At 36.8% G+C, this 14,444-nt stretch overlaps 1 non-coding gene across 1 annotated transcript; it reads left to right on the top strand.

Moving 5' to 3' along the window:
- Positions 1–2,671: 2,671 nt before the first annotated feature.
- LOC128291373 (small nucleolar RNA R71) lies at positions 2,672–2,777 on the top strand. The gene has a single exon (XR_008281147.1). It is a non-coding gene; the product is annotated as a small nucleolar RNA R71 (small nucleolar RNA).
- Positions 2,778–14,444: the final 11,667 nt, after the last annotated feature.

Below are 14,444 nucleotides of genomic sequence, written 5' to 3'. Positions count from 1 at the left end.
TGTTGCAAATAAAGCTGGAGGACAAACATGATTTTGAAGGACAAAAGGAGAATTGTGGGAATAATTTGATAGTAATCATAAAGATAAGCCGTGTTTAAAAACAAAAGAATCTTCAAAAATTAATAAAAGAAAAATAAAATAAGATAGATAATCTAATTTTTCAAGTGGTACGGCCGGTTCACATGCCCGTGTGGTTCGTGTCCCGCCCATGTTTGTCGCGAACTGAGATTTCGTCACACGGCCTTCGGACACACCCGTGTGTCTAGGCCATGTGGCTACATGATCATGTTACACGACCGTGTGTGATGTGGTTCGCTTCTCCTACGGTCGTGTAGCTTTGCACACGCCCGTGTTATTTTGACAGTGTCGTCCATGTCACACGCCCATGTTCATTTGGCAGATTTGACCACCGCCAGGTCGCACGCCCGTGGCCACTTATTGCATCCTGTGTTGGGAAACATAACTTTTACCCTATTTTCGCACGGTCATATTTTCGTCCGTGGTTGTCATACTGCCTGAAGGACGACCGTGTGCTCGACCGTGTGGAGTTGGGAACCTGTGCTCAAAGACTCTGTTAGTGACCTAGATCTTTAAAAATTGAAATTTAAATAATTTAAAACCGTTAGTACTCGGGTTGCCTCCAGAGAAGCGCTTGTTTATACTCTAAGCTTGACTTACCTCTCCATTAAATGGTCATGGTGGTTCAAGGAGTTTATACTCCTCATTCTTGCTATCATTCTCATCAAAATAAGGTTTTAGACGATTGTTGTTTACCTTAAAAGTGCCAAACTTGGGATAACTTACCTCGACTGTACCGAATGGGAAAATGCTAAGTACCGTAAGATGGATTTCTTCATTCAGTTTGGTAGTGACAATGTGAGGATCTGCGGTATCTAATAATACTTTATCTCTAACCTTAAGTTGATTTGGGAAAGTATTGAGCTTATTCTGGCGTAGTTTTGGTTTATCGTGTGTTCTCGGTTTATGCGTCCGCCATTCATCTAGCTCCTCGATTTGTAGCCTTCGATCTTCATGAATAGGTCCTCTGCTACTGCTTGAGAATGGCTCTTGTACTTCTTTCAGACGCATTTCCTACAAAGTAGGTTGCACCATATTATTAGTTTTAGTAGAATGGTTTAGACAATCACCTTCAATTTTCGATCTGTCATCAGAATTGCGAGTTTGAAGGGTGATTGTTTCGTCTCCCACACGGAGTGTGAGCTCACCTGTGCCAACATCAATAATCATTTTAGTAGTTGCTAAATAGGGCCGTCCTAAAATCAAAGGAGTGTTGCTATCTTCCTCTATGTCTAGAACAATGAAGTCAATGGGAAATATAAATTTATCGATTTTAACTAGCACATCTTCAATAATTACCCTAGGAAATCTTATAGTTTTATCTGCTAATTGAATGCTCATACTAGTCTATTTGGGTTTCCCAAGACCTAATTGTTTGAACATTTTGTAGGGCATGACGTTAATACTAGCCCCTAAATCAGCTAATGCATTATTAACATCTAAACTACCAATTAAGCAAGGAATAGTAAAACTCCCTGGATCTTTTAGTTTGTTAGGTAGTTTATTCTATAGAAAAGCTGAGCAAACTGCGTTTAGCTCCACATGCGACGCCTCATCCAACTTCCGCTTATTTGCTAAAAGCTCCTTTAAAAATTTCATTGCGTTTGACATCTGCGATAGAGCTTCAATAAACGGTAAGTTAATATGTAATTTTTTTAAGAGTTTAAGGAATTTACCAAATTGTTCATCTGAGCGGTCTTTTTTTGTCACATTGGGGTATGGCACACGAGGTTTATATTCGACATTCACTGATTTGTTTTTATTATGACCTACCTCACCTTGACCTCTGCTCACCACAGTTTGTTAACTCGGTTCTGGCTCAGGCTCAACGAATCCTTCTTCATCTTGAACATTAATCGCGTCGAGCTATTCCCTTGGGTTGGGTTCAATATTACTTGGCAAGCTACCTTGTGGTCATTCGGAGATTAGTTTGGGAAGCTGGCCTATCTGAGTTTCGAGCCCTTGGATTGACGCTTGTTGATTTTTAAGTGATGTTTCGGTGTTCTGGAAACGGGTTTCTGACACCAAGATAAATTTAGACAGCATCTCTTCAAGGTTCAGTTTCTTTTTCTGTTGATAGGGTGGTTGTTGAAAACCTGGAAGATGTTGTGGTCTTTGATTTCCTTGACCGCCCCACGAGAAATTGGGATGGTTCCTCCAACCTACATTATAAGTGTTACTGTATGGGTTATTTTGGGATCTAGAGTTATTGTTACCCATATATTGGACTTGTTCCTCCTCGATGCTAGGGTTGAAGGGTTGATACTCTGTGCATGCTCCTCCTCCATTCGTCTCGCACCTCATTACTGGATGTACCTGAGTAGAACCAAGTAAACCATCAATCTTTTTATTTAGAAATTCTACTTGGTTTGACAGCATAGTAACCGAATTGACATTATAAATGCCTGCTGTTTTAGTTGGCTTAGTCCTCATGACTTGCCACTGATAGTTATTCAGTGACATCTCTTTAATAAATTTGTAAGCCTCTTCAGGTGTTTTGTTGTTGATGGTTCCCCCAGCTACTACATCAATCATTTACCTTGTCGAGGGGTTCACACCATTGTAGAATGTTTGAATTTGCAACTATAGAGGTAATCCATGGTGAGGACACCTTTGCAGTAGGTCCTTGTATCTCTCCCATGCATCGTAAAGAGTTTCTAAGTCCATCAGCACAAACAAAGAGATATCACTATGTAATTTGGCTGTTTTAGCCTGCGAAAATTATTTTATTAAAAAAATTTCGGTCATTTATTCCCAAGTAGTAATTGACCCTCGTGATAACGAGTTCAACCACTGTTTAGCTTTGTTCCTCAATGAAAAAGGGAATAACTGAAGACGAATGGCATCGTTAAAAACGCTATTAATTTTAAATATATCACAAAATTCTAGGAAATTTGTCAAGTGAGTGTTTGGATCCTCATCCTGCAAACCATCAAACTGAACAAATTGCTGTATCATTTGAATAGTGTTAGGTTTTAGTTCAGAATTATTTGCAGCAATAGCAGGCTTAACTATACTTGACTCAGTTCCTGTTAAAGTAGGTTTAGCATAATCATACATAGTATGAGGAGTAGGATTTTGATTTGCTAATTGAATGGGTATCGCAGGAGGTAGCTGATTGTCTTGGTTTTCAGCCATCTCCTCGGTTGGGGTTTGATTATCGTCCTCTTGCTCGTTCTCTGTGTATCTTAAGCTTCGCCTTATTTCTCTTTGGTTTCTATGAACTGTGTGATCGATTTCTTCGTCAAAAAGTACTGGTCCTGACAGGTTTCTTCTAGTCATAAACTATAAAAACCTGCCAAGAGAAAGAAAAAGTAAATTAATAAATAAAAATAAAATAGAATTCACTTGCAAGAAAAATAAATGGCTAAAGTAATAAAAATTGAGCGTTCCTAATATCTTAGTTCCCCAGCAACGGCGCCAAAAACTTGATCGCGATTTTTATGTGACAGGTTTTAAATATTTATAAAGAATCATTCTTGAAACTAACTATTATCACGATGTAGGCAAGTGTACCTATCGAACAGTAGTACAATTTTAGCAAGACCAAATTATTGAACCGAAAGGAACTAAAAGTACTAGTAATGACTGTCTTTTTATTATCTAGCCTAAGAATAAGGGGGTGTGTTTTAACTAACTAATTAACTAAACTAAGAATTCACAAAAAATAGAATTGGGGGATTACTTTTGGAAAATGATTGAATTAAGACAATACCTAAGGAAGAATCCACCTAGACTTCACTTGTTAATCTGACTTCGAATCGGACGATTTATTCGTTTACTTGTTCCGTGGAGATCCCTAAGTTATGTTATGATCCCTATTCAAGACTAATAACGTCTAATCCCTAGATTGAAAAATTGAGACTTTTCTCTAATTAACACCCTAGGGTTACATTAGCTCGATCTATAGATCCCCTTATTAGGTTTCACCCTAATCCGGCAAAATCTTGTCACCTTATCTCTAGGCGCGCAATCAACTCCGCTTAGTTATGGAAATTATACTCTTAGACAGGGTCTATTCCTCCTCTGAATAAAAGCTTAACTTGGATCAATATCATGGAATATCAAAACAAGAATTAAGAACACATAATTAATAGTAAGCCAAATATTTATCATATAATTCAGAAAATAATAACAAGATTTGTCTTAGGTTTCATTCCCCTTAAGTATTTAGGGGATTTAGTTCATAACTAAAAAGGAAAACATCTCAGAAGAATAATGAATACAGAACATAAAGAAAACCTAAAACTCCTGGAGGGAAATTGAAGGGAGATCTTCAGTCTTGATGGTGAATCCGGCTTCTGAGATGGATCAATTGGCTTCCCTTGAGCAGTTCCCTACCTCCTTCTCTCTGTGTGTCTTTCTTCCTCCTCTAGGGTGTATTTATAGGCTTTGGAATGCATAAGAACCTTCGAAATTAGCCTTTTTTGAATTGGACTCAACTTGGGCTCGGCAGGGACACGCCCGTGTGCGATTACTTTAAGCCGTGCTCAAACCTGTTAGAATGGTACGGGTGTGTAATCTATCCATGTGAGTCGTGTTTTGATTCTTCCAAATTGACACGGCCGTGTGGTCTGCCCGTGTGAGGAAGTCCAAGCTGTGTTGATTTCATACTTTGGCCCATTTTCTCCATTTTTGGCTCGTTTCTCGTTCCTTTTGCTCTCCTATGTTCTCCTAAGTATAAAACATGAAATTAAGGCATTAGGAGCATCAAATTCACCAATTCTAAGGGAAAATCATCCATAAAATGTGTTAAGCATGGGGTAAAAATATGTATAAATTACTGTTTATCAACGACATAACCCGAAGTCTCCTTCCCTTATGGTAACTTGTGTGGGAAGCATAGATGATCAAAAGCCGAAGTGTAAAAGCTACAACAAATTCCACTTCGGAGAGTGCCGAATGAAGAGCGATGCGTGTTTTAGATGTAGGTCTCTTGACCATTTTCTCAGAGACTGCCCGGAGTGAGCTAATAAAGAGGTTGAATTAGCCCCGTAGCTGAATGCTCCTATTTCTCGAGGTAGACCCCCGAGACATCCCGATAGTGCAAGTGGCAGTCGAACTGTTGCTAAGGATGCTACTGCAAAATCAGTGGCTTGAGCCTCAACAAGAACTTATGCAATACGCGTTCGAGAGGAAGCCTCTGCTCCCAATGTTATCACAAATATATCTTCTATCTATAATACTCGTGTCATTGCCTTAATTGATCCAGGGTCAACGCATTCATACATTTGCATGAAATTGATGTCTAGCATGAACATGTCTGTAGAACCTATAGAATTTGTGATTAAAGTGTCAAACCTACTAGACAAGTCAGTCCTAGTTGATAAAGTCTGTAAGAATTGTCCCTTGACGATTCAAGGTTTTTGTTTTCCGGCTAACCTTATGTTATTGCCATTCGATGAGTTTGATGTAATACTTGGCATGGATTGGTTAGTTGTGCATGATGTGATTGTAAATTGTGGTAGCAAGTATATCGAATTGAAATGCTCAGGTGGTGAGATTCTCCGGATTGATTCAAATGAGTTAGATACTCCGCCGGTTGTGATTACCTCAATGATGGCTCAAAGGTATATGAGAAAAGGATATGAAGCCTACCTTGCTTTCGTGTTGAATACTAAAGAATCTGAGTTGAAGTTGGAATTGGTACCGATAGTAGGCGACTATCTGGATATGTTTCCGGAAGAGCTACCCGGATTACCTCCTGTTAGAGAAGTAGAGTTTGGTATTGAGCTGGTGCCTAGACCAGCTCCTATTTCTATTGCTCCATATAGGATGACACCAACCAAACTAAAAGAGTTAAAAGCACAGTTGGAAAAACTGACGAATAAAGGTTTTGCAAGACTAAGCTTTTCGCCTTGGGGTGCTCTAGTATTATTTATAAAGAAGAAAAATGGTTTGATGAGGCTATGTATAGACTACTGACAACTTAACAAGGTAACTATCAAGAACAAGTATCTGTTGCCGAGGATTGATGATCTGTTTGATCAATTGAGAGGAGCCACTGTATTTTCAAAAATAGATCTGAGATCTAGTTACTACCAGTTACGATTTAAAGAGTCGAATGTGCCTAAGACCGCTTTCAGGACAAGGCATGGTCATTTCGAGTTCTTGGTCATGCCTTTTGGTCTAACGAACGCCCCAGCTATGTTTATGGACTTTATAAATCGTGTTTTTCGACCATACTTGGACAAGTTTTTTATGGTATTCATTGACGATATTTTGATCTATTCTCGTAATGAATCCGAGAATGCTAAAAATTGAGGACTATTTTACAGACTTTGTGAGGCAAGAAATTGTATGCTAAGTTCAGCAAAAGCGAGTTCTGACTTCGAGAGGCAGATTTTTGGGTCACATTATGTCAGGTGATGGCATCCGAGTAGATCCAAACAAAATTTCTCCTATTGTAGAGTGGAAGCTACCGAAGAACGAAACCGAGGTTAGAAGCTTCTTGGGCTTAGCTGGTTACTATCGATGCTTTGTGAAAAGATTTTTAATGATTGCTACTCCTTTGACGAGGTTGCTGCAAAAAGATGTTAAGTTTGAATGGTCGAAAAAGTGTCAGCAGAGCTTTGAGAAGTTAAAGACGTTGCTAACGGAAGCTCTAGTTTTAGTGCAGCCTGAACCAAGAAAAGAATTCGTGGTCTACAGTGATGAGTCCTTGAATGGACTTGGTTGCGTGCTGATGCAAGAAAGCAAAGTGATAGCCTATGCTTCGAGGCAATTAAAGCCACATGAGAAAAATTATCCAACACATGATTTGGAGCTAGCTGCCATTGTATTTGCCTTGAAAATTTGGAGACATCATTTGTATGGTGAGACGTGTCGTGTATTCACCGATCACAAGAGTTTGAAATATTTGATGACTCAAAAAGAATTGAATCTGAGACAATAGAGCTGGTTAGAGTTGATTAAAGATTATGAATTGATCATTGACTACCACACGGGAAAGGCGAACGTGGTCGCAGATGCACTAAGCAGAAAATCCTTATTTTTTTGAAAGCCTTAAACACGCAGTTGGTATTGTTAGATGATGGTTCGGTCTTGGCAAAGTTAAGAGCCAGACCAACATTTCTACAAGAAATTTGTACAGCCCAGGTCAATGATAGTGATTTGTAAGCCAAGAGAACTCAATACATGTTAGGCACTGAATCAGATTTTTGAATTGGTTTTGATGGTTGCTTGATGTTCAGAGATAGGATCTGTGTACCGAGGTACGATGAGCTTATTTGGAAAATTCTACAAGAGGCAGATGATAGTCGTTTTTTTATTCATCCGGGAAGCACCAAGATGTATAATGATTTGAAGAAAATGTACTGGTGGAATGGCATGAAAAGAGACATCTCCGAATTTGTATCAAAATGCTTGATATGCCAGCAAGTCAAGGATGAACACCAAGTACCTTCAGGTTTGTTACAGCCTGTGATGGTCCCCGAATAGAAGTGATTATGGATTTTGTGACTGGATTACCGTTGACACCAAAAAAGAAAGATGTTGTTTGGGTTGTGATTGATAGACTGACGAAGTAGGCTCACTTTATTCCGGTACGGACAGATTATTCCCTTGATAAATTGGCCAACTTGTATGTATCTGAAATTGTGAGATTACACGGGGTACCAATATCGATTATCTCAGACAGGGACCTAAGATTTACTTCGAGATTTTGGAAGAAGCTGCAAGAAGCCTTGGGTACAAAGTTGAATTTTAGTACAGCTTTTCACCCGCAAACTGATGTTCAAGCTGAGCGAACGATTCAGATTCTTGAGGACATGTTACGATGTTGTGTCCTTGAATTTTAGGGTAGTTGGGAAAAATACTTACCATTGGTGGAATTCGCCTACAACAATAGTTTCTAGACGAGTTTGAAAATTGCACCCTACGAGGCCTTATATGGCAGGAAGTGTCGAACTCCACTATATTGGACAGAACTCAAGGAAAGTCGGATTCATGGGGTTGATTTAATCAAGAAAACTGAAGAAAAGGTTAAAGTGATACATGATTACTTGAAAGCGCCATCGGATAGGCAGAAGTCGTATGCTGATTTGAAAAGAAAAAAGATCGAGTTTCAGATTAGAGATAAAGTACCTTTGAAAGTGTCTCCATAGAAAAAGGTATTGAGAAGGCAAACTGAGTTTGCGATTTATCGGACTATATGAGATCACTAAAAGGCTTGGACATTAGCCTACCGTTTAGCATTGCCATCCGAATTGGAAATGATTCATGATGTATTCCATGTATCCATGTTGCGATGATATCGATCAGTCTCCTCCCATATGATTTCACCTATGAAAGTTGAAATTAGACCGGACATGACTTATGGTGAAGAACCGGTCAAGATTTTGGCTCGAGAAGTCAAACAGTTGAGGAATAAGAATATAGCCTTGGTGAAAGTTTTATGGCATCGACACGGAGTGGAAGAGGTTACATGGGAGCCCAAATAAACCATGAGAAGTCAATATCCAAACCTGTTTACTGGTAAGACTTTCAAGGACGAAAGTCCCTAAGGAGGGAGAAATGTAACATCTTGAATGATGGCCTAGTCAGAATAGTGGTTTTGAAACCAAAAATTTGACGTTAAAATAATTATTTTATGATCATTATGACATCTACGATATGAGAATAAGCATGTGTTAAAGTTTCATGAAGAAATTCTATGTGCAAGGTGTTCAATTGAAAATTAGGGACCTATTTGAATAAATTGTGAAACTTGGGTTCTAGAAGCAATTTGTATGAAAATTCTTTGGAATATTAATTAGAGGTCCTTAAAGAGTAATTTACCCAATTTTTAAGTTTTTGGACAAAAATGGGCATGCATGGAAAATTTTAGAAGTTTAGTAAGGAAGGACATTTTGGTCATTTGGTTATAAACTAAATAAAAAGGAAAAAATAAAGATAAAATCAGCTCATTTTCTTCTCCATGCCGTCGAAATTCTAAGGGTCTCCATAGCTAGGGTTTTCCAACATTTCAAGCTTAATAGGAAGTCAATCCTAGCCTCGTTTTTAATGTTCTTCGTATTTTTGAGATCCTCGTAACATGCTCTTTCTATTACTACCCATATCTCATGCTAAGATTCATGTTTAGAAAATTACCCATTCATAATATGTTTTTGTTTTGATGATTTATGAAGGAATATGAGAGTTTAAAGGATGGTAAACAATTTTTACTAAGTGGTTTTTCATGAAAATGGCTTAAAGGACTAAATTGTAAAAGTTGTGAAAATAGGTAGAAAAATATAGAATGAATGAAAAACATGGGCTGCTATAAGTGTCAATAACATTCGGCTAGGTCTAGGTAGCAAATGAATTACATGCATTTCATTATACGAACCTTAGGACTAAATTGTAAATATTGTGAAAGGTTAGGGGCAAAATGGTAATTTTGCCAGGGGGTGAGTTTTAATCCTAAAATGAAAAATGTGATGCATTAATAGTCTAATTTGATTGATACAAACCCCGAGGAACCAATTCTAGAGGTCGACCGTGGAAAACAAAAGGTTTCGGAATAACCGAGACACGAATTCGAAATGACTACCAGGTAAGTTCGTATAACCCAAAGTAAACTCTTAATATACTTAAAAATGCATGTTCTTGAATATATGATAATTAGATATTCATTGCATGATAATCCATAAGACGTACTAGTGTAAATGAAAAGATGATAAATGTCCCGGTTGAAATAAAAAGGGAAATCCAATGGTTAAATTATGGCTAACAAGACTTGAGATCCTGTATGTGTTGCAGAAAAGAATTTAGCCCAGACAGGTAATCTGTTGATCTTAATATAGAAGAGGATCTAGCCCAGATGGGTGTTCCTTGAGTGATCGAGCCTCTCGAAGAATATGGATGCAATAAGGATTTAGCTCAGACGGGTAATCCAATTGAGGACTGAATTTAGCCTGGACTGGAAATTCAGATCCAATTTCATGAGAGCAATTATCGTTAAAAGGGATTTATCCTGGACTGAAAATTTCAACAATACTCTATGAGTTAATACTATGGAGGATTTAGTCTGGACTGGTAATCTCGCCGTAAGATGTAAGGTTCACGGGAGTACGTACTTGAGATGATCACTTGTATGACTTGACGGTAATTGAGCTATCCATCGAGATTTCTGAGGAATTCAACGGGATTAACATGAGAAATAGAGAATGGAAATATTGAATTGATGAGCTCATGTAAAACTAATGACATGAGGTATTGATATGAGACTAACTTGATGATTGAGTTCATGTGATAGGAAAACTATTTCACACCTGCTGGAATTATTGCCTAATATGGTTGTATGCTAATTAACCGGGAAGTTTACTTTCCAGTTATCTAGACTTACTAAGCATGTAAATGCTTACCCCTCTTTCCTTTCCCTTAATTTTTTTCAGAGCTCGAGGACTCGTGAAGGTTGGAAGACGGTCGGAGCTTTTTCAACACTATCAACTTGTCTTATTTTGGTATATAGAAACTTTTATTTCATAATAATAGCATGTATAGGATTTTTGGTTATTTTGTTATATGTGTCATTTGGCTAGCCAATTAAAGGCTTGAATGATATGCTTACTCCATTTTGTATATGGCCATGAGGTATGGCTCATTTTGATGTAGGTTATAAACCTACTAAATGTGCATGGTTATGTGTGAATGTTTCTTGTGAATGCAAAATGTGTTATACCATGAATGAACATGAGAATGATGGCCAAAACAATTGGGAATGGTTTATGCCATAAAGGTCATGAGTTATAAAACGTGATTATTGAAAGAGTAATCCCTAAAATTAAGAGGGTAATTTGATCATAGTTTAAAATGAGACATGTAGTAACATGTATGCCCTCGGCCAAGAAAGTCTAAAGGTACAACTATACCTTGTTAAATGTCCAACGACCATAGTGGTATGTATGGATGTTAGAGGGTGACCAAAGGCTTAGGAAATAGCCCTAAAAAGGTCCACATGAGTAGATACACGGGCATGTGTTTAGGCCGTGTTCAACACACGGTCAACCCTCATGGGTGTGTTGCTTGGCCGTGTGTCCCCTGCACCTAGAATTATAGGTTAGTTTGCATGGTAGTAAATACACGGGCAGAGACACGGCCGTGTGTCTCAACCGTGTGGAGGACACGGCCTAGCACATGAGCGTGTGCTTGGGTCGTGTGCCCCCAAATGAGTGATGACATCATAAACAGAATGTCTGGGTTTTTGGGACACGGGCCAGGGACACGGGCGTGTACTTGGCCGTGTGAGAACCCCTGTAGGTTCGAAATGGAAAATAAATCAAATAATTCAACACGGGTGAGGGACACTAATGTGTCCCCAAGCACACGGGCGTGTGCTTTGCCTCCACACAGGCGTGTGAGGCATAACCCTAGACATTTTACTAAAATTTTCTATAGTTTCCGGTTTAGTTCCTGACTGCTAATAATGCACGGTTTGGGCCCCGTAGGCCTATAATAGGGACAATATGATTTTGTTCAATTAGTTTGAATTTGGAAATGAAATTTTATAACTTGTCTTTTCAAAATGTCCGAGTATGTGTCCAGTAATGCCTCGCACTTTGTCCCACTCTTGGGTACGGTAAGGGGTGTTACACTCCTATTCCATCTTAAGCGTGCTCAAGACCGAATAAAACAATAGTCGATAGGCATTGGAGCCGATAGGCATCAAAATGAAACAATTAGTCGATAGGCATCGATTACAACCCTATAGACAACATTTAGCCAGGAAGATTCTTAACCAGAAGCTGGCTCCTAAGTATTTGGGCCTATCGTAATAGTTGGATATGTTGCTTATACACTACAGCTACCGCAAGGATCGCACATTCATCCTACTTTCATGTTTCACAATTGAAGAAACATGTACACCACCAGTCTATTCAACTTTCTTTGCCTCTAGTTGGTCCAGATGGTATCTTGTCCAAGGAACCGATCTACATTTTGGATCGAAGAGTAATTCATTGTGGGAATCAGGCGGTTGCTGAAATGTTGGTGGAACGAACTAATACTATTCCTGAAGATGCTACATGGGAGGTCCTCCAACAGTTGCAACAACAGTTTCCTCACTTTGATCCTTGAGGACAAGGATCCTTTCAACAGGGGCAGTTAACAAAACACTACCCTTAACTGCGTTTGGTATTAAATAAAATGGCATGTTTTTAGGTTTAAGTTGTTTTAATGTTTTTAAAATTTTAATAAAATGATGCGTTTCATTTGTTAGTTTTGACAGCTGGAGTCGTTTCTATTACAACGATCTGTTTTTTTTCTTATTTATGTTGGTTTTGGGGACGAAGGATGTCATGAAGAAATTTAATTGAATCTTCTTTTCTCTCTTATTCTTTCGTGTTATTTTGTGCTTTCTTTTCTCTTCTTTGTGTTGGAAACATATCATAATAGTGATTTTTTATAACATATGTATTATAAGTACATGGAATTTTATTTTGCTGTTGTTTTTTTTTAAATTAATTAGATTTTAATTAATCGAGGAACTTTTAGTGCCACAATATATGGAATTTAAAATTAAATGATACAATAATTTTATTATTTTAAATTTTTACACTATAATTAATATAAAAATATAATAAAATATAAAATTAACGTGATAAATTATATTTAGCATTATTATACATCTAGAAGTAAGTTTATATATTTAATTCTGATAAGTTCTAACATAAATATAATAAAAACCAAAGCTTCTAATTTTAAAATGGTTTCATCCACCATCTCCAGTTACGTTAAAAAGTAATTGTTCTTTTTCTTATGTAATTTAAAATAATACAAAATGTAATTTATAAAACAATATTTCATTCTAGAAAATAATAAAATTATTCACATAGTAAGTGTATAATTTATTTCTCTTTTATATTTTAATTAAAAATTACCAACTACTCCTTTATTTTATAAAATAAAAATATAATTTTAAAGATATTTTTAATTTTTTGATAAATTTAGAAAAATACATACAAAAATTTTTAAGATTTGAATTCAATACATAAAAGTTTTAGCTTATTTCAACTTTATCATTTCAACCAAAATTATATTTAATTTTATATCACTTTTTACTAAATTTATTATATAAACATTCATCTGCATCGTTGATGTCTCCTAATCTAATATAACTAAGGAGAGTAATTAAGTCGGGTAAGTTGGATGTAATGTGTGTATTTGTATTGTGTTTTGGTACGATAATAAATTATGTTGATGTTATGAAATAATGAAAGGAAAGAACAAACTAAAGAGAAAATATCAATACAAAGAAGTAATACAATAGAAGATAAACAAGAGAACTTTTTATTTCATTTATTGTGCATCTCTACAAGCCTTGTACTACCTCTATTTATAGACCTTCTAACATAATACAATCCCTTAAGTTATAAAGAATAAATAGAGATTTAATTACTATATAAAACCCTCATAATTCCATTGGGGGTTGCTACAATGGAGGTTACAACATTGAGAGTTATGGACATCCATAATAAAGTAATATTTATAACACTTCCCCTTGGATGTCCATTAGAGAAAACGGTGCCTCATTAAAACCCTTTATTAGGAAAAATCCTATGGGATAAAAACCTAATGAAGGAAAAAGAGTACACAATTTCCTATTACAAGTTGCCTCGTTAAAAACCTTTACTTGGAAAACCCAGTGGGACAAAACCTTGGTTAAAGGAAAAAAGTACAACGTGTTTTTGACTCCCCCTAATGGTGACATCACATTATATCTTTGAGTCGACGCATTCCAATCTTGTTTCATAGTCTTTCAAATGTTGAATTTGGTAATGCCTTGGTAAAAAGATCTGCTAAATTATCACTAGAACGAATTTGTTTAACTTCTATGTCACCTTTCTTCTCAAGATCATGAGTGAAGAATAATTTTGGTGAAATATGTTTTGTTCTATCACCTTTGATATAACCACTCTTTAATTGAGCTATACATGTTGCATTATCTTTGTATAAGATAGTCGGCATATTTTCCTGTAAAGGCAAATTACATATCTTCTGGATATGTTGGGTTAATAATAACATTAGCCAAACACACTCTCGGCTTGCCTCATGCATTGCAATTATTCCAGAATGATTTGAAGAGGCAGTAGCTAATGTTTGTTTTGCCGAACGCCATGATATGACAGTACCTCCATATGTAAATAAATATCCCATTTAAGATCGACCTTTATGTGGATCCGATAAATATCCAACATCAGCATAACCAACTAATAGGGATTTTGAATCGTTTGAATAAAATAACCCCATATCAATGGTCCCTCTAAGATATCTAAATACATGTTTAATTTCATTCCAATGTCTATGTGTTGGAGAAGAACTAAATCTTGCTAACAAGTTTACAGCAAAAGCTATATCAGGTCTTGTGTTGTTTGCAAGATACATCA

This window comes from Gossypium arboreum, chromosome 3 (genome assembly GCF_025698485.1).
Source record: "Gossypium arboreum isolate Shixiya-1 chromosome 3, ASM2569848v2, whole genome shotgun sequence".
In the NCBI taxonomy this organism is placed as follows: domain Eukaryota; kingdom Viridiplantae; phylum Streptophyta; class Magnoliopsida; order Malvales; family Malvaceae; genus Gossypium; species Gossypium arboreum.
Note: the sequence above shows the minus strand (reverse complement) of the source record. Positions and strands in the feature narration are given on the sequence as shown.